Raw genomic sequence first — 21,816 nt, 5'->3', positions numbered from 1 at the left:
CAGTGGAGATACTTACATAGATTTGCACGCCTTTCTCGGATAAATACAGCTCTTGAATTCTATGTATAGAATGACTGGATTTCTTAAGCAGTCTTTGCCATTGTTATTTATCTTATTTTGTCTTTATTTCAATCATATCTCTTTTTACTTTCCAAGCAATGTACTGTATACTAATATTTTGTATTCCCATAATCCGGGGTCTGTGCAGCGGGATAACATAAATAAACAGATATGGAACAAATCTGCAAAGTTTATCGTTAAACACTGTTTCAAGATCTCATTGACAATGAATAATTAGGCAAGGACTGTCTAACAATCAAAGAACAACTTGACACAGAAAAATCCTATTTGAATATTCTCTTTCCTAATACAGTCTAATGAAACATAGAGCCCTAACTAATATTAGTAATCCACACTACTCTCCATCTTTTCCCATTAGCACATTGAAGTTATTTGGAATTCATTATAATCCACAAGCCTTTTAGTACACTGGAATCAGTAATGATGACAAAATGAATATAACATTATACTTTATTATAGCCAACTTGATTTAATCTGGGGTTGCCTCTGTATGAGAGTCCTCAGAAATGCCCCTCTTGAAAACCATGGGTGTCAAAAGTCAGCATGCACAGGTACCGACTCAAATAGCAATCCTTATTAACTGAAAGCTTGAGGAGGGGTCTTGCTGTTTCTTTGTGATTCAGATCCATTTAATCAAAGGTTTGTTTCTATATGCTGCCACTTAATAGTGTATATTACCGCATACAATGAAACACCAATGAATTGCAATCCATCCAGTGCCCCCTTCCATTTTCTTCTAAAGAGAAAAAATAGCAGGATAAGAGCAGGAGAAGGCGAGGCTAATGGTAGGGTATGGGAGAGTTGTTGACGTGCTTCCTGCATATTCAGAGCAGTGCGCCTTTCAATGGTAGCAGACTCATACAATAACCAAGACATTTTTTTTACACTTTGGTACAATAAAATCTGGAGGAACAATAGAGAAACATGTTCACAATGCACTCTAAAACATTGTGGGGCAATTACAGGATCTCTGAATATTCCTGCTCAACATGACACTCCTCACAGGTCCCTCGACTGTGCACTCCTGCAGTGAGGCCCTTTTACATTATACCTCTCATCTCACTGAAGTCAACTCAGGTCCAGGCCACCGGAAGACGGCGGTCACAAAACAGCTTCATGAACTCCTGCGGGCTTCATCTAAGACACAGAATGGCGGCTTAAGGCCTGGTGAATACCGTGCGGTGGTGGAGGCGAGAGAGGGTGAGGGGAAAGCAGAGGACAGGGAATGAAGGATGGAGAGAGAAGAAACAATAAAAGAAGAAAAGAAAAGATAAATAACAAAATGTAGAAACTCTGCTGGTTGGCGTACCCATTTACTTCTACGATGAGTCTGATCTCAGACCTTAGCCGACAAAGTCCAACAATGAAGTGTGCAATGAACACTTGAATCTCACCTTTTTACATCATTTTTATTGAATAATTATATATGCAGAAGTCTCTTCTCCCCTTTGTCAGCATTAAGGAAAATGGCCAACAATCCATAACTAAAAATCAAGCTGCTCTTCGTTACTAAATAATTAATTAAAGCACATACACAACTGCATAATGGTCAGTCCAGTATCTTTTTGATCTCCTCTCCTCTTTTCTCTTTGTCTAATTTCACCTTTTCCTTTTTTTTTGTCTACTTTCTTTCCCTTTCAATACCTCTCTTTCTCACCAGCCACACTGAGGCGCTGCCCTCCCATTCCCTCCAAACTAAACAGTAACCTGATAGAAATTCAAAGCCCCATCATCCCTCTGTGACTCCTGGGTGAACCTACGGAATCACTCGAGGCCAGTGAGGCAGCAGGGGAGGCCAGGCGGAGGCCGCGTCCTGCAGTCAGGTCCCGCGGATGTAAACAGACACTCTGGTGACAGGCAGCCAGCGAAACGAGGAGGGGAGGCAGGAGCTGGCGGGAACCATCGGCTGCACACTCCCAAACTCCTTGCTGGGTATTAGACGGTGATTATAAGGTTCGCCGTGCCATCTGATTACCACATGGCAACAGGCTTTATTGATCCCAGGTGGGCAGAGGGTAAATGTTTATAGTGTATCGCTCGGTTGAAAGGCAAGGGAAAAGTGATTCAAACGCAGCAGTCAAACAGTGAATAACAAGGCCAGGGACAGAGTGAGATTAGAGCTGAAATTCAAGACAATATGGCAGTGACAACAACTTGGCAGAGAAATGGGAATGATGTAATAGGATAAACAAAGGGTAATGGAGTGTTGGTAGGCATCACAAGGCTCCACAATGACATTATATCCCTGTAGTGCAATTACTGCAATGATATTTCATAGATAAGGTGCCATGCAAGAGTTGTCTCATTCAAATGCCAAAAAGAAAAGGTTTTTAAAATGGCGTTAGAAAGTGAGTAATGAGGTATGCTTATTGAGTACAACATTACTCAGAAGGTCATTAGTCACGCAGATTGCTGGACAAAATATCACAGTAATGCTCTGTTGTCATCATGCAAATGCAAGAAAAAGAGTGAAAAATAAATGCCCTTAAATCATCTTTGGTTACAGGACAATCTGCGCCTGAGCATTATTCAGAAGTGTCGGGAGGGCAGGGAACTGGAAATCATTGCACTGTTTCCTCTTCCTCTTCGTCGTTCTCCTTCTATTGAAAACTATGAAGCGAGAGGTGGACAACAACAGGCCGGGCTGTTGTGCTTGCTCATTAAGTCTGCCCAGAGGTAAGCCAATTGATCTGCAATTCATTCTCACAAGCGTTAAATCGATGCAGAGAGACATGAAAAGCCCCAGGTTTTTACGACTTCAGTCAAAGATTCCTGAAACGCTTTGTAACAGCAGATAATGGTAATCTGCCTTGTTTGTGACTCGGTACTGAGCAATCAATATGGTAAAAAGGAAAAAAAAAAGTCATGCACCCTGAGAGGAAGTTGATTTGAATGAATACAATAGAGTGATTTTTTTTTTCTGAGTCTATGTTGTCTATACTTGCAGATAGATCTGCAATCATTATATATGCACACACTGTGCTCTCCGTCTTTCTGAATGCCTTTATGGGACACAGCTCTAAAATCTAAATCAACCCACTTCAAGATGAATGATCGTGCTAACAAACATTATCCACTTAAATATACCACATTAAACTAACCCACCTATTATACCAATTCCTTCTGAGACCTCCATCACATATGCATACACACAACAACAGCAGTTCATTGCTCTAAGTACAGTATGTGACACCTGAGCGATCCATTACAGCTCGTTCCTTATTGATTGACAAAGTAGCAACATAAAGTAATTATAATTGATTCCAGATGAGGCTTAGCCTGCCATACACAGATCCTCCTCCTTTCTCTCTCTCCATCTCACTTACTGCTTGGAATCTGAATAGGGAGCTCGGGTAATTAGGTCACGCTGTTAAATTTTTAATGATCTCTGAAATCATATTCATGCTCACAGTGTGTCAGGTACACGTACAGCCAGCCTGGAGTGATACATCACCATTCTATGACATGAACAGAAGGCCTTAGCCATTTAATTGTGTGACCTTTTCGACCGAGCACCGGGTGAAGCCATCGGGAGAGGGAGGTATTTAGTGGGAAAATGAGTGATTGGGTATTGGTGAGATGTACAATGCACAAGCTCGTCATAATAAAACAGACTCAGACATTTTGTGTGACTGTATGTGTGTGTGTGTGTGTGTGTGTGTGTGTGTGTGTGTGTGTGTGTGTGTGTGTGTGTGTGTGTGTGTGTTTGTGCATGCTGAGGTGTTTGCGAAGGAGGAGTCTGTGCTGAGGTAGTTTGATCGTGGTTTTCATGCTGCATTTTCATGAGGGTGACGGCTCAGTAATGGTCAAGGTTGAGGCCAAAGGGTATAAAGGTCAGACACAGAGACAAAGGCTGGGAACATGGCTGGCAACTATCCCATAATTTGTAATGACAGATGATCATCTTCTGTCTGATGGAACATGTGACTGGAAAGCAGGAGGGAAAAAAAAAACACACTGCACATCTTCATAGCAGTTATGGAAAATGCATTTACTCAAGTACATTTTGAAGTACTTGTACTTTACTTGACAATTTCTAGTAAATGTTACTGTATATTTCTACTCCACTACATTTTGGAGGGAAATATTTCACTTTTCACTGCACCATATTTTTCAATAGCTACTGTTACAAAGTGACTTTTCAGTTTAAAATGTACATAAAAAGGGACACCCCTGTGGCTGAGGGGTTAAAAAACCAACCATGACCACAAAGTCTCTCCCTCATTTCTATCATCTCTCCACTACTGCTATACTACTACTACTGCTAAAAAGGCATAAAACACCTCAAAAACACATAAAAAAAAAAACATCATTATACCAGTGCTGGTTTGTGAGTCATAACAAACTACCTGTGTCTACAAAGGGCCAGATGTCAGATATCTGTGAGTTCCAATAAAGAGCCAGTTTCCTGCTAAACTTCACGTTTCATTTAAACAATTTTTTTTCAAATAGCAAAGCAAAAAACCAAAGATTAGACCAATAATTATCTCACAACCCTTTAGATTTATCTTGTGACCATTTGGAGGGGGCCTGACCCCTCTGTTGGCAAACACTGGACTAAAACACTAAACTAACAGTACATTAAAACTAGCTCCAGCTTGACCAGTAACATTCTACTACAGTGGTACACCAGTAAAAGTCTTATGATGAGTGACTACTTCTTCTATTCTTAATACATAACAGCAAACCATTAGAATATATCTCTCTATTGCAGGACAATATTATATTTACAGTAAGACATTTAAACTCCCATTAAGTGGTTGTAAATAAACGGTGACCTGGTGCTTTTTCTTTAGCCTGAATCTTACTTGAGAGAGTCAGTGGTTGAACTCTGTGGTCTCTTTCCACAGCACTCAGAGGAAGTCAAAGCAGAGGGTCAAAATACTCCACATAGACTATTATAAAACTACATGAATCAACATTTAGAAGGAGACAGTGAGACACAGAGAGCGCGCACGAGTTGAGAGGGAGTACCTTGTTCACCTCACACATGTAAAATCCTTCATTAGTGAGTGATTGTCTCATCCTGTGCCAGCATCTGACAGTAACGTAGGCTTGATCCCCTATAATTACCCTTCCCATGGAAATGATTGCATCTTGAGTTTCCAAACTGACAACTCTATTTGGACACAAGTAATCCGCTTTCTTGGCTGCGGCTGATACCTGAGCATAATCTGCCCAGTCAAGCGGCAAAGGAATGGCAGCACGCTCTCTTGCAGCTGCGGCATGAAACACAAACGATGAAGCTTCTCCCCTGTTGCACTCCGGTAATTTAGCCCATCCTGAGCTTGTGGGTTCTGAAGCATGTATTTTTTTTTTTTTTTTTTCATTTTCTTCATCATTGTTTGGACATGGCTGGAAGGAAATGGAGATGTAAATGGGGATAGGTTGCAGGGTGTGATGTGATCCACAGATTAGCCTGCTCCAGTGTGGCACAATCCATAGATCAGATTAAGCCATACAGTATTCGTCCGCTAAAAAGTGGTGGGCATTGCCTGGATAGCAGACAAGGGGGATAAACTGCACCACAGAATACTGCTAAATGCTGTCTCCCATTATACTAAACCCCTCCACCATGTCTCACAAAATCCAGCAGATTTCTGGGGTTTTTTTTTTCTTTCTTCGTAAGCAAATAGGCAAAGCTTCAACTTCTATTAGCTTTGATTTCAAACTCTTTTATAATACAAACACACACAATATGAGATTTTGCATGTTCACACGCTGGTGTATCAAGTAGTGTATTGTACAGATGTGGGTGAGATTTTTGTTGACTTGAGATATCCTCTGGGAATTCATTATGTATATGATGGAGTTAGACTCTTGTCTGTTCATAGCAATAATTTCACACAAATCGCAACATATTCTCACACATACAATAGTGTTAAAGCTAAACTAAATTGTGAAGATAAATTGCAGATGTGACACATCTGTGGAAAAAAAAAAAAAAAATAGACAAAGACCAGGAAGAAAAAAAATCCACAGCGTCTAGCAAAGAGCAAATTAATAGAAATAGCACCTTAAAACAGACTTAACAACTTGGTGCTTTCCATTCATTAGTGGGCCCTGCCGTTAATACATCATTGTGTGAGGCATGAAGGACAGGCAGTGACGGGATTACACCCCCGTCTAATAGCACGTTGCTGAAATTAAAATTCACAGGGAGACGATGCATCAGGGAAAAGTGAACGGAGGCAGTTGCATGATGGAGTTGAGAAAAAAGAGTGGAGGATGTTGGGGTGGGGGGTGGGGGGGATAAATAACAGAGGATGAAATGACTCCCATAAATAGAGCTGGAGTCTAGAAGGTCATTAGGCGCGATGCAGCCAACATGACAAGGCAATGATGCTGGGTAAATACTCGCTGTTTATTCATTTAAATATCGCTCAGCTGGCTGAAATAATCATGATGAACAAGTGCTGCCATGGCAGAAGATTAAGGGGCCAAATAACATGCAATGATATAAAAAACAATTTTGTGTAGCTCATTTGCAGAGGGAAAATATCATTTGACACAGACTATTGTAGCTGCACTTGGCAGCAGAAGCATAACTGATTTCATTTTCAGCTGCAGATTCCTCTAAATCAGGAGGGACTAACACTATCAGCTTTTCACAGCCTGTTTATGTATTTATGTATTTATCTATTTACATTACCAAGGGAGCTGTGGTGAATGTGCGGTTGTCATGTTTGCAGAATCCCCATTTGCTAATAAGGCTAAGCCTCTTCTTATTAGCCTGGAGTCACATAGCTAAGCTCTCCCAGTCTCTGGTTGAATATATGCCGTCAAAAGGAAATCAATTGACTAATAAGAGAGGGTGTCACAGTGTCAATATGTTTTTTGCTGGATGAAGACCGGATGTTACTGCAAGGAGAATGTGCTTGAAAAGTCCACAATAAGTGTGACCTTGATCAGAACTTTGCAGGTAATCTTTCCTCTAAGTCCATCAGCACTTAACAAATCAGAATTCATAAGGTCAAAGGTGAAAGAAAACTTGTCTGATTTGAGATCAGTTTCTGCAGATATTCAGAGAGACACAATAAGAGTGTAGCCCTTTCAACTCCACTCTCTCAAAGGGATGAGTCCCCCGAACAGACCAGCACTGGAAAAAAACAGAGGAGCTTTTCCCATATGCAGCTGTGGCCCTCTGTTTGTGTCTGTGTATGTGTGTACTCTGGTGTGTTGAGCAGAGAAAGAAGAGAAAGAGAGACACACACACACACGCAGACACACACAGACAACGTTCTGGAGAGAGTTGTGCGCTGTAACTTTATGATTTGATGTCTCAGGGCATCTGAGGTCACTAATAAGAATGTGTTTATGCAGAGAGTGCGAGTATCTTTGACTTTTTCTCTCTTCCATCTCTTTTCTCTCTCTCCCTCTTCTCTCTGTTTTTAATTATTTACAGTTTTTGAGGAAAAAAAAAAAAAAGAGAAATAAGTAGTCAAGCTTTTGGACATTCCTGATGCTGTGCTGCACTTTCCCTCTGAAACATCATGCATATTTAAAGTTAATAAAGCACATTCCTTACCTTTTATCCAGGGCTTTTTAATGCAGGGCATAAAGCGAGAAAAAAGTATGTGTGTGTGTGTGTGTGTGTGTGTGTGTGTGTGTGTGTGCTCGCGCATGTGTGTGTCCAATCAGTTATCGACCGTCCTCAATAAGCTAAGTCTAAGAAAGACAAATCAACTCTGTGATCAGCACCACCACAAATTACAGCCAATTTGTCAGTGATTTCATGACCTCACACTTGAACTCTTGGACACATGATGCTACAAATACAGACAAAGCTCTTCTTTAGGTCATTGGTCTGTCAAACACAGTCAAAGTCAAAGTGTCATGAGTGCACTGGAAAGTGAAAAATCATGGATAAATGACGCAGTGGGGCAGCTGTTCCATGAGGCGGCGCTATGATTAACATCTGGATGGTGTATTTAATGATAACTATGAAGCTTATGAAAAGGTACATGTGCAGCACGCATGCCAAGTGGTCATTTAAGTCTGGGTTTATTACGCTTCTTTGTTTTAAAGGCCTAGTGATGACTAGATTCAGCCCTATAGTTTCAAAGTGGGGGTGAGTAAATGTGAAGCTGAAACAGTTAATCAACTAATTGATAATTGTCAGAAAATGAATTGCCCACAATTCTGATAACTGATTAATCATTTATGTCATTTACAAAGCAACAATGCCCTTTAACATTCACTCTCTAAAATGTGCTGCTTTTCGCTGTTTTGTATAATTGACACATTATTTATTATGTATCTACCACATGACTGACAGATTGACTGACAAGTTTATGTATTCGAGTTTAACCATAAAAAGCCCTGTTCAGTACATATATGTATCTTTAACAATCAAATAAAGAAAATACTATGTTGAAATCAAATTTTTTTTTTTTTTTTTGATATCAGTGTCAAAAATCTAGTATCAGTCTGGCTCTTTGTGCATGTACGTGCATGAGCGCGTGCATGTGCTTGTGTGAGTGGTCTGGTCAGACTGAGGTGCGTGCGTGTGTAGGAGGGGGTGTCTCTGCTGTGAACAAAAGGCAGCTGGATGGAGGATTTGGAGGGAAGTCTTGACTGGGGATCCTCATAAATCACTGGCCTAGCTGCTGGATTCTGACAAGCCTGTATAGCTTTATCTGCTGCTGCTGTTCGCTCTCGTGCCCGCCCGCCTGCTCGTCTCCTGTTTATGCATATCCAGTGGATATTCCAGCTCTTCTCTACTCTCCTCTCTTGGATAGCCATCCTCCCTCTTCCTCTCTCTCTTCCTCTTTACTCCTTCCCTATCTCTTCTGTTGTCTATCTTCTGTATTTGTGTAACCATCTCTCTCACTTCTCCTCCCCTCTTCCTCACTCCCTCTGATTCCCCTCCAGTTGGCCTGGTCTTCTCAAGGCCTGGCCAAGCCTTGAGCCTCCCAAAGACCCTCTTTTCCTCCTCTCCCGCTTAATTGATTCTGCTGGGGCAAAAAAAGAAGAGATATATACCTCATAACTTATTTATGCTGCCCTTTGATATGTGTGATATTTAAGAAGGGTTAATATGTATAGGGTTAATCCTTGAGGGGTGAGCTGTGTGAAATTTTCATGAAGTACTGACCAATAAGATGAGATAAAATGAAATAAAATGAAAGTTGGAAGTTGGGGCACAGGCGTCTCTCTGTGGGATGTAGCTGCGTTCGCATACCAAAAACCGAATCGGGGAATGAAATCAACTTTTGAGGAATTTATTTTTACCATAAATTCTTAAATCCAACTTTCCACAGACCACCTGGGAGAACTTGCACATTTTTCTGCTATTTTTGTGAAGGAAAAATAGAAAGTTAGGCAAAGGAAGTGATGGTAAGATTTCCAGTTATGGCAATTGTAAAGCCAAAAATGCCCACAGATTTTCATAGCCTATACATATGCCATTTACCGTCTGGCGCATGTGTAGGCATTGCATGTGTGCGAACGCCCACGCACATGTATGTATGGTCTGTCGGTGCTGACAGAGGAAGGGGAGACCATGCTCAGAGGCTGGTGCGTGGAGGCTTGTGGGGCTGCGGTCCCAGCATATTCATAAATCAGGCCTTTCAGGGAGCTGTCAGAGGCTCCATAATGAGGGTCATTACTCAGGCAGGGTGTCAAAGCTACTATCACAGGGACCCGTCCCTGGAAATCACACTCACTCTGCTCCTTGTTAAATAAACAGTGCAGTATACAAAATGGCAAACAAGCTGAGGGTCAATCTGATGCAGTGCGGGGCCAGGCAGGCCTCCAGAGTAATTTACCCTCAGGGAATACCTCTCGGCTGGGGAGATGGATTATAGAAGGCCCTCGAAAAAGATTAATGGAAATAAAAACCCAAAAAGGAACAGAGAAGAAAAAAGAGAGAAAGGAGAGATGGGGGATTTTGAGGGTGAAGACAATGATGGACTGACAGACAGATAAAAGTGCATGTACAAAAGAGGAAATTCTGTTGCCACTGTCAGGAAAACAGTTGACACGATGTTCCCATTATCTGCAACCAAAGCAAGTGATCCTACATACATCCTTTGCCTCTTTACACAAAGCAGACGTTTGACTGTAATTCAAGTTTAAACCAAAATCCAATATTGTCAGAGCCTGTTTGTGCTGACATGAGGAAGTGGCACCTATCTTTGGTCTGAGCTCACAGTGCTGATGTAATGGCCTAGTAATAACAGTGTCTGAATTTCTGTTATCAAATATTCATCCTTTTATTGCCTTGCTAATATCTAACACACAGCTTTATTAATTTGGGGTGGTGGAGGTGCTGTGGCTTGGCAGGTAATGGCAGATCAGAGAGTTAAGATAAAGAAGACAGACGTCTGAATTGTCTCTGTATTGTGAAAGTAGATTCCCTGTGGAAGGCAACTACTTCTGTGTCTTCTATCAAACCTGGTCTTTATTTTAAGTTAATTATTGTTAATTATTCACATTTTACTTCTCATGTCAAGTTGGCACATATCTTTATACTCAGAGTAACCATTATGCAGTAATTTTACTCATGTCAAAACACACTCATCTCAATACACCAGTAAAAGAGCAATGAGCAGTTGTTAATATTTATACCTTTAATATACTACATCATATCTCTGTGAGAGGGCATGCCCTACACACACACACACACACACACACACACACACACACATCAGTACGCTGCGCAAAAGTGTGCAATATTTGAACCCTGTTTCATCTAAAATACCCATTTACAGACTGAAAACTTCTTTAATCTCTTTCAATAAAGAAGATGTAAATTATCAATAATGTTTAATATTCCAGTCACTTCCTTGTTCTGCTATACAAGAACAGTGCAAACTGTCACATGGGGTCTGTTCAAGGACAAAATATTGAATACTTCCTACAGTAGCGCGGATGTGCCCTGTTCTCTGTTCTCCCCGTTAACCAAACAGCTAGGAGTGCTGCTTTTTTTTTTTTTCCACCGACTGATTTTCAGCTCACCTACCTGAAGGCAAAAAGATTAATCTTTTACATCTGTGAGTTTTAGACAGGCATTCACGCTGTGCGAGACACTGCTAAAGCAGCCAGCCCTTACGCAATGCCAATTAATGACTTTGTCATTTCAGTGACGGGGGGTGCTGCTGTGAGTTTGTCAGAGTACTTTTAAGGCACAAGTGCCATTGTAATTTGCGGCCATCTGTTTCCATGCTGGAGTTGAGAGGGGGAGAGAGAGGGAGAAGAGAGGGAAGTGAAGCTGTGAGGAAGACAGTAGCCGTGTGATGATGCGTTTGTGCGACTAGCTAGCGTAGAGTGCACACTGGCTGCCATGTCTTGGGGACATGCAGTGAACATATGTTGTCTTGGAGCCCCAGGGCTGACATTGAAGATGAGGAAAGACAGTACTTCAAGGCAAATGTTTTCCCTGAAGTGAGGCTGCCACAGCCTGTACAGCTCTGAGTATTGACACGTCTCCCGTGGACCACCAAACGTTGAGATTTACACACAAATGTAAAGGGCGACTAACAAAGTGCTCACTACCAACTGAGATTCCCCAGACTGTGAACAGAACAGGACATATGCCGCCCCAAAACTGGATCATTTCATCAGATTAGCCTGGAGGAGATGCATAATCACACATGTTATTCTACACTCACCTGCGGCTGCGCTTGTAGCTGTAACTGTACTCAGCTGAGCTGAGCTTGTGAGGCCACAGAATGCTAAAGACTATAGATTTCAGCGCAAATAGCAAGCTACAATTACTGCTTGGAACTGTGACTGTGTAATTATCGCAAAGAAGGCGTTGATGCTTCATTAACAATTTGAGATAATATTGTGCAGCAAATATGCACTTCTGCTTTTAAAAGACTGAATTCTTTTTCACTGTCTTCCACTTTCCTTACACAGTAAATGTACCCCATAATAACCCTATACTTCGAATAAATCTAGCTAGCCACAGGGCTCATTAGGTTTAACAAAACTGAGTATTAATGTCTTATATGCTACCTTCTGTGTACGTATGCGGTGCACTTAAATGGAACTAATAAAAACCTTGACTGTGTTGTAAGAGCAAAGTTAGTATGCTGTTAGGTGGTGTATTGATCAAATCTAGGAAAATAGAGCACAATTTGATACCAAAATCCCTAATCTTTTGATATAACCTGATGCAATAGACAGCTAAACGCAACAGAAAAGTTCAGTGCTGACTTTTAAAAGCACTTTATTTAAAGCAGTAGTGTTTAAGTTCTGTCTAATGCATATCCTATTCCTCAGTGAGTTTGACTTAAAACACTTCACACTCAAATGTAGGGGCCTGCACCTTGATGGCTGCCTGAGAGCGACATGATAATTGACCCAGCTTAATATCGCTGAGGTGTTTGGATGAGAGCAGAGCGAGGGCCTTCATTAGGGCCTCGCTAGCGGAGGGCCTAAGTGTCTCGCTCCCTTCTCCCTCTCAGCTGCATTCAGGCCTATGATGAATGGCTGCAGAGATGGACTGCTGCCGAGGGAGAGTATCTGACGGGCCCAAGCAAAGTCTTGGATGATGAATAATGACTCTGTAGCTATTTCCCCACTGGAAGCCCTCAGACTCTAGTCGGTTCTTCTACAAAGGAAATCCGGTTGACAAGTTCCCGTTAACCAGGGACGGAACCCTATCGCGGATAGGTGTGGATGGGGATTGCTCTTAGAAACAGCACCTGCTTGAGACAGGATTCATCATCTCATCAAAGCGTGTGTAGCATGTGAACCGGACACCTTCTCTTCACCAACTGAAGCAAGTGAACAGTAAGAAAGTCCTTTCTTTCTGAATGAGGAAGAACTCTTGGCAAAAAGACAAACCGTCTGTGAGGAGTTCTGAAAAGCACTGGGCAAAAAAACTTAAACCGGAGATCGAATAAGAGGCAGAGGAAGAAACTGACAAATAGGGAAAAGAGAAAAAAAAATCAAAGAGCACGATTGCAAATTAACTTTGACTGCTCAACAAGGAGCGTGTGTTGACAGGGGAGAGGGATGATCTGATTTACTGACACAGGCATAGGATAGAAAGAGAGCAAGCGGAGAGGCACGTGAGACAAAACAAATTCAATCATCTTTTCCATCAAGAGGAAAACCTTAGCCTTTCCTCCACAAAAGACCCCCCGGCTTAAATCAATTGCAAACAAACCTGATTCTGCGACGAGACACAGGGGGAATAAACAGTAGCTTTCAATTTAATTCAGCCCTGCGCCCTGGGAAAGGAAAACTTTCATCCATCACTTTCATGTGCCTCACAAGGCAGTCGTAACTCTGAGTGCGTGGTGGAATTGGTGACAGCGAGGAACGGTAAATATGTCTCAACAAGCAGCTCCGCTGACACAGGCAGCGTGTTTACAGCAGTATACACTTGACAGACAGCGGCACTGAAAGGCAATGCACACATGTTATGATCAAGCCTGATCTGTTTCTTTGTCAAGGTACAGGAGGGAGGTGCCCTGTAGGAGGATAAGGATTTACATCAACCCTCTTTTAAGTCTTTCTCATACATCTGAAAGAGATGAGTACTCTAGGTAAAGTTAGCAACAGTTTACTGCAACATGTTTATGGATTTGCTTTAGGGCATTCATTGTTTTTATGGCGGATAAAAGAAAGCCTTTGGTGGCACAAACTTAAACAGCAATAAGTGCTTCTGCGATCTTTGCCTGTAAATTAAATTTTTCTTCCAAGACAAATGTTTATCTACTACAGCAGCCGCCATTAGAATTCAAACAATTTGTGGATTTAATAAAATTAAACTTTAATTTGGCAGTATTCATGATAGTTTAGCCAGCTTGAATCATGTATATGATGTATATATGCTTCTCCTTAATCCATGACATCAAGCAACACTGTTGTTACGTCTTTCCATTTACAACTTTTCAGCTGTTAAGAGCCACTAAAAACAAAAAATAATCAAAGACATTTCTTTTCTCCTTGTCAAGCATGGTGGGTTTTTCAGTAATTTGTCTTATAATAAATAAATGTCACTCATTTTGAATTGGGTTATCTTACCTCTGGAACAGAACCCAGAAGTTCTGGTTTCACTTCAGCTCTCTACACCTGCCTTGCTGTTCATGAATAGAGCCCCAAACTAATTCTTGAAGGTTCCTGAGCTGGAGAGGCAGCTCTGCAGCCCCCTATCCAGAATCCTGTCTCTATGCATTGTGTCTGAATGAATAGGTGGTCTATGCAGCACCTGTATCTGCCTAGCCTGCCTAGCTGAGAGCCGGGGCATTAATCTGCCCTGACTGATGATGAGCATTAGCATACGGCACGTAGCCGGAGAAACGCGTGCGTGTAAGTGGTGTATGTGTGTGTGCGAGTGAAACAGGTGAAAGAGAGTGTGTTTAAGCATGCTGCTGGTGTTAAAGCGCATGCAATTTTGAACACACGTGAGAACGTTTGCACAGGCAAGTTGTGTCTGTGTGTGAATGCGTGTGCATGAGTACAACTTCCACCCCCCTTCATGACTCACACCGACCACTTCCCTTCCACTTCCTGTCATTAAGACACACTCAGCCTTCCCTTCCTTCCTTCAAAAATATTCTCAGCAGTTTTTTGTCAATCCAGTAATAATTCAATTTAGCAGGACTGGCCGGGCTGGGACTGCCATTAGTTTGGAAGAGGTGATTTAAGATTGATGACTTGTGTCCCTCGGGAGTCGATTCTTCATCTTTTGGGGGGTGGGGGGTGGTGGTGGTTTGAGGAGAGTGGGGGGGGGGGGGGGGGCTGCCGGTGGCCAAGGCTCTTCGGCTTCACTGGCTATGGGAGTCGTCGAGAGAATTAAGGTTCCGAATTGATTTCTTCCAAATTTGAGCTGACTAATGTGACAAGTGGCAGCTGTGAGCGCCTCACCGCCACGGCCTCGGCTGTCTCCTCCGGGCTCCTCATTGTGACACTGTGCCGATGCAGGCAACGCAGGGAAAGAGCTGCACTGCTGTTCGTGCTCGCAGGTGCACACACATGCAAGAACACACAGACACACACGAGCACACACCGTAGCAGATTCACATGGCCACATCTCAGGATGGAGACAGACAAAGTCATGCAGAGGCGGCACAAAAATACACACACACACACACACACCCAAGTGCATACACATTTACACATGCACGCACACCGCCACTCCACCCCTGTGACACAGTGTTGTGCGGAGCTGCTCACCCATCAAACTCATGTCAGTGACACAAATTACAGCCGAGGACTGGATGAGGAGAGCGTTGCCTGGCCCTGACACAGACACACACAGATGCACCCACACAGCTGCAGAGCTGACACACACACACACACATACACATACACATACACATACACATACACATACACACACACACACACACACACACACACACACACACACACACACACACACACACACACACACACACACACACACACACACACACTGCTGCAGTGCTGACAAGGAACAGGTCAACATGATGACACTGGTGAATAATTCAAGAGAAAACTGAGAGTGAAAGAGAGAGCGTAGTGAACAGAAAGAATTGAAAGTGATGGTTGATATATACAGTAAATAAAAAAAGAGTGGAGGGAAGGCATCATTCTGAATGCATACTGTACATACTGTATTCCTTTATAAATCAGACCTTGTCACACACCTTTAAACCATCATGACAATGTTTTATTCAGAGGTTGCTACAAAAGGTAAAGACCCATTAATCCATGACTGTAGTTGTTTTTTCCTGCATTAGACCATCCTTTGTATTACAAATGTGCTTTCTTCAAAAAGGCATAGAGAAATTCACTGAAGGCTGGTGGTATTTTCCTCCCCTGCAACAAACTAACAGGCAGCTGATGTATTTGTTTTTAACGGCACCTCAGCTCATGACTTTGAATGTCACCAGAGGTCTGTCTCAGCCCATGTGACAGGTTATAGACGGCTTCGAGGAACGTTAAGCAAACAGCGTCTTTTTTTTTTCCAAAGAAACAAAAAAATGTGCAGCCCTTGACGAGTCAACGTTGGAATTGGTTTCACGCATGAATGCAGCCTTTAAGACAAAAGCACCTCAGGAGATAATTACAGTGTCAAGCATACCCTGCCAAGTGCCTGACGATTGCCCAATATTTAGCTTTAATTAAATCAAAGCAGAAATGTAATTTCTCCTGAGTGAACTCTACACAGAGTGGATTCCCAGAAACACACAACATGGCTGACTAATGCATTTCCTTTGTCCCTGTCACATTGCCTATTGCTTGTTATGGCCCCAAACCCTCCATGTCCTGGAGGTAAACTAACTCACTGCTTCCTCTCAGGAAGAAGATGAAGAAAAAAAGAGAAAAGTGCCATGCCGTGACATACCACAGCTTTCTCAGCTGGTGTGTTTACATGTGTGGAAAACAGCCGCAAATTAGCCGTAAACAATTGGAAATTGTGTCCGGGAGCATTTCAGGATGATTCTGAGGGGAATAGTGTCGAGAGGCCACGCGCTGGGATGTGTCTGTTGCTGTTTCTTCAACCAAAGTAATTTGCTTTGTTCAATGTCTTAAAGCTCCTAACACCTGCTTTGTAAAGTGTGCTTTAACGAATCTGACTAATTTTCCTTTAAATTTCTTAACAATAGCTGCTTTGCCATTTATGAAGCCAGTACATTGTGCCTACATACTGAGGTAGGAACAATTACAGAATAATGGTTGCGACAATTTATGCGAAGTATAATATCTATGCACTAATATCAGATGCTGAGATGAAGTGAGAACAAATGAGGAATAAATGTGGCAGTAAGAGCTCATGTCTATCTTAAGGATCAATGATCCTGATAAAGTTAAGCTGAGACTGTACTGAGTATTTGTGTTTTCATCATATATTAATATATGTAATAATGTGTTGTGCAAGCAGGCAGCTTAGAGCTTGAGATTTTTTCATTAATGTGTGCCTGTTCGTCCATGCAAGTGTGTGTGTTTCTTTCCCCTAGACCAGGGAATTAAAAACAGCCTCTTTCTGTTTGGACTGCTGTACGGAACCCGTGGATGGCAAAAGGTCAACACAAAATTAATATGGGCATTAATATTCCTAATACAAACTCACAGAGCTCTGTGTGTCAAAGTTTTGACTGAGGTCTGCAGAAAGTTTAATAAGACCTCTCTGTGTGTGATCTGTGCTCTGCACCTGGCAAAGTTCAATGCACAAGCACACAAATGAACACACGCGCACACACAGGTATACACGCGCACATACAGTGACACATGTGTACACACACATACCGTATATGCACATTGTGAAACTGTGAAATATGCTGTATATGTGAATATTACAAATGTTTTTGAAGCTACTGCGGTGCAGAAGGGGCTGTGGGGTCTAATTGATTGTAAAACAGTTTAAAAAGTGCCTGAAGTGCAAAAAAGACTGAAAGGTTGTGTCGAGTGCTAAGGGATGTAATTACTGTTATGATGTGAGGAGGGATTTGACTCTACAAATTCCTTTAAACTGTGGAACACTGTATGTAAACACCACGGCACTGCTGCTGAAAATACCAAAAGAGAGTCAAACAGAGTAAAAGTGCTACAGCATAAGACACTAATTTCTCAGGTTGCATGAGCTGTATATCAGATGTTATACTAAAGAAGCTGTATAACTGCACGTGGAATACATATAAAATTAAAGACAGCATTTGAAGTTAAAAAAAATCTGCACCATTATTTTCTCTTTGAAAAAAAGAGAGTTTTTGTGTGGCTGAAGGGGAAGCCACTTCAGTTTATGTTTGTGTTAATTTGTGCTGAACTCGCGCAGAAGGCTCGAGTATTCCCATCTGTTGGGTTCTACCTGATGTTATTTATGTGGGTCCTTGTTTAGGAATGCACAACTGCACATGTGCCTAATTAATCTAGCCGACAATTAGATATTGTTTCAATTCGCAGCTGAGTGCAATTAGCACGTGGCGGTCTACATATGCCAGCGACGTTGCAGATTAGGCAGAGATGCAGGCGCTTTCTTTTACCTAAGGCCACTTGTGTAGAACTGCTCCTAATGATCCTCTAAATGTTGTTGATGGAGAAATAACCCATTTTTCTTTTGTTAAGCAGTGCCTTTGGAGTTTGGTTAACTCAATAATAAACCACTTCATTAGCATTCAATGATTACCTGGTGCACTTGTCTGCGTTATAAAAAAAAACAGGCCAGGTTAGGAAGAGATGAAAATAAAAGATTTACTGAAAATCATTTATAAAAATAAATTTTTTTTATTTTTTTTAAGTTTACCTTCTTAGTGCCCCCCCCCAATTCTGTAAGATTACTTCAAACGTTTGTTCCCAGTATGATCTGTCAATACATACAGTGAAGCAGTCTTATCCAATGTGACTCTCACTGACTCTCATGATATTCAGTGCGCAAAAAAAAAAAAAAAACATCCCATTACTTTCTCCTCACCAAGAGGTTTCTACTATCATTCTGTGACATATGTTGGAGAAGAGATAGAGAAAAAGTAAAGCCAGAGAGGAAAGTAGCTGAAAGAGCTAAGTAGTGAAGCCTCACACCCTGATCAGGCTTGGCTGGACTGTGTTTTTTTTGCCACAGCAGTTGCCCGGGTGACGCTTCACAGACCGCGCTGACCTTCCACAATTTCCAACCGTCAATCTAAATGGGAGCCCCTTATCTCATCTTCTCCCCCCACTCACACCCCCTTCTTTGTAGATGTGCACATCTTTTTATTCTAAATCCAGTCATTATTGTTCCTCTCCACTGGCCAGCAGGAAAAGCCCTGCTGAAGTTGGAGAGTTAATTGAGCATGTCTCTCTCACTGCTGGCTCTGAGGGCGACTGGCTCCGCTGTCTGGCTGCTTGGCTTGCTGGCTAGCGTCTTTCTGCTCGATGTATTTGCCTAGATTGCCAATGCAGGGCCTGGCTGAGGATGTCTTGTCTACCGGACTTCACTTGAGCATTCATGTCTCGGCTGCGGCAGCATCCGCTCATTACGGAGAGAGAAGTGTCAGAACCGGAGAAACCAGACGACTAAGACTCCTCTAATGTAATCTGGACATAGAACTTTTTCCTCCTTAATGATATGATAGCCTGACTTTATCTTAACTGGTGCCCTGTCAGGCCTAACAGCTTGAAGTTAGAGGACCACGGAGCTCCCTGCATTGTAGGATGGAAGACAGAACTTCTTTACTATGCAAGTCTTTTGTGCTTTCATGATGTAAAATTCACATAACCTAAGCACAGACTAGCTAAGAACTGGTACAATGTTACCTAGGCAACAATTAAACACACACTGAACAGACTGATATATCTCAGAAAGATTTAAAGCCTAATCTGAAATGTTTCTCACTCCTTGGGGGAACTAAAGGTGAAGTCAGTTATCTGCCATTATTTGGTCTAAAACATTCCCAGCAGTATCCAACATCTCTGCCTATTTGATTCACTTTGAGCATGTCTCTCTCCTGGATGCATTCATCCTCCCTAAACTCCTGAGTTGGAGTGGTTCGCCTCAGGCAGAGGAAGCAATAATGTGAACCCTGGAGAGCTATTCAGAGTGAAGAGGAGAGTAGAGAGGAGCCTCCTCCACGGTTCTCCTCCAGCGGGCCGTTTGGGAGGCTAAACGGCGCCGATATCCCTTATTAAACCATCTGGCTGATGCTAATTAGATTATCAGAGATAAAGAGAAGGAGTTTTCTTTGTACATTTTAATGAGATAATGTGTCAGGCAATTGCGAGGAAAGCGTTATTTTCCGAGTGCAAAGACTTTTCAGGTGAAAGTGTACAAGAATGAACAGATGCAGGGGAATGATTAATAGTGCTTATCTGGAAAAATCTTGCCTACATAAGGAAAAAAAAGATTGGGAGAATAAAAGTCTTGGTCTTTCAGTGGCTTCCTTACTACATAAACATTAAAAAAAGTGTCTCCCCTGGCCTCTAAGCAAATTTGGACAATTAGAAGACACATCCTCAAATACCCTCCACATAGCTGTTCTGTGGCATTTGACCAAAACCAATCTGACCAAAAATCAAATATCAATGATCAAGTATTTTTGTTAAATCTTCAGCTGCAGTGCATTACTGAAAGAGACCACCAAGTGGTCCGCTGGCCATACAGGCACATAGGCAGATAGATTTCCAGGCTAAAGATAGTCTTGGAAGCTCTTGCCCCTAATGAGAGTGAGGAGGGGGACTATTGATTAGGCTTGTCACCAGAGAAGAACATAAAAGTACACATTCAATAAGAGACTTCATATCCCGTTCAGCTAGTGTAAAGGTTAAGTGCTGGAGAATATCGCCGGGATCAATAATTGTCTGCAACTTCACGTATGGTCCACCATCACTGCCTTTCCCTGCTACTGCTCAGCCTTCATAACACTAAGTGAAGTCACATATAAAATGCCACAGGAGGCTTATGGGAGTTTGTAGCTTCGGTTTGAAGACCTATATAAAGCAAACACAAATTTTGCATCCTGCAGTCTCACTGTGTATGACTAACACTCAGAGGAACTGGAATGAAGATGCCATTGCGAGCCATCAACATAATGTAACAGTAGAAATTGGAGCTTATTAAGATTTAATAGCCTATGTATACACAACTGCTCATAGTCTCCTCTTACAATAAATAACAAACTCAATTTCCCTATGGTAATGGAAAGAGAGAGGCTCCTTAAGCAAGACAAATGAAGGGTTTGCAGCACCGAGTAACAACATTAGCTGGCTAATTAAACAACAATAGAGGATGCCGCTGACTCTCGCCATAATTATGCAATGTGGTTTAATGAAAAAGGTTAACTGTGCAGAAGAAATAGAACCTCGGAGTCTCCCTGCGCCAGCTGAGGATGGCTCCCAACAAACAGTTTCTCCTATTTGTCTCCCTCTTATCGAGGCAAAGTGATATGTATTTCTGCAACTGCATTGTCTCTTCCCAATGGCAACTCTATCCACTTCACAGATGAATGCACGGTGAAATGGAGAGAGCAGCAGTATTATGTGGCCCACAGTATTGCTGGGATGACTGCAGTGTTCACAGAGGCACAGCTTACTGTCAGTCTGAGAGAGGAGAGAAATGCACATATAGAAGTTGTTTAAAGTATTGTGTTCAATGAGTATGTGATTGCGTTATGTGCTTTGCAGTAGAAACTGTTTGTGTGATGGTTTTCTGGGACTGTAACAACTGGCACAGTGGAAAAGCAGCTACCTAAAACTACAGTCTAACAGTCATGACAACCCGCCACACACAAACAGCTGAACAATGTTATCCAACATGATTTCAAACGTCATTTCAAGTAGATTCAGTTTGATTTTGTAGTAAGACAATGTGAAAAGGGGCAGAGTTTGTTAAGCTGAGGCCTCTCCTGCTTCCTCTCAAAAATGCAATTAACAGTGGCTTCCTGCTGTGAGGTTTTCGTGCCTATTCCATCAGGACCCATTTTCATATAGACACTTAAATATTCTATATACTATAATATTCTAATACTCTTTGGGTTTAGAGGATCTCTACTGCACAGAGATTCTGGTGGTAGATTCCTTATAAGCAAAGCAGAAAAACAGTTCGCCCCCTAAAACAACACCTGCTTTGCTCCTCTCTCCTGAACCTCATGACCTCCAGAAATGTGGGTGTGAACATATTTTGGATCATACGAAGACTGTTTTCTACATTGCGGGCCCCGTGCCCATTAGACATGCTTGTGAATGTGTTTTTATTGGGATAGAGCTTGCAATTCCAACTGTTGGGTTTTGCGCTCACCGTGAACCCTTTTTCCAATAAAAACTTGGGGAATGTTGGGAATGAGACGCAGGTGGGTGCAGCAAAAGATGGAAAAACAG

General features: G+C 42.0%; 1 long non-coding RNA gene across 2 annotated transcripts in view; it reads left to right on the top strand.

The window, feature by feature from the left end:
• Nucleotides 1-1,528: 1,528 nt before the first annotated feature.
• The window catches only part of LOC130163739 (uncharacterized), a 38,853-nt gene continuing 18,565 nt past the window's right edge, over nucleotides 1,529-21,816 (top strand). The window contains exons 1-2 of one of the 2 annotated variants that reach the window (XR_008826515.1): nucleotides 1,529-2,013; nucleotides 2,588-2,757. This is a non-coding gene — a long non-coding RNA (uncharacterized LOC130163739). Of the gene's footprint in view, nucleotides 2,086-2,587; nucleotides 2,758-21,816 lie in introns of both variants that reach the window. The other variant, XR_008826514.1, reaches the window with a different exon arrangement.

This window comes from Seriola aureovittata, chromosome 22 (genome assembly GCF_021018895.1).
Source record: "Seriola aureovittata isolate HTS-2021-v1 ecotype China chromosome 22, ASM2101889v1, whole genome shotgun sequence".
NCBI lineage: Eukaryota > Metazoa > Chordata > Actinopteri > Carangiformes > Carangidae > Seriola > Seriola aureovittata.
Note: the sequence above shows the minus strand (reverse complement) of the source record. Positions and strands in the feature narration are given on the sequence as shown.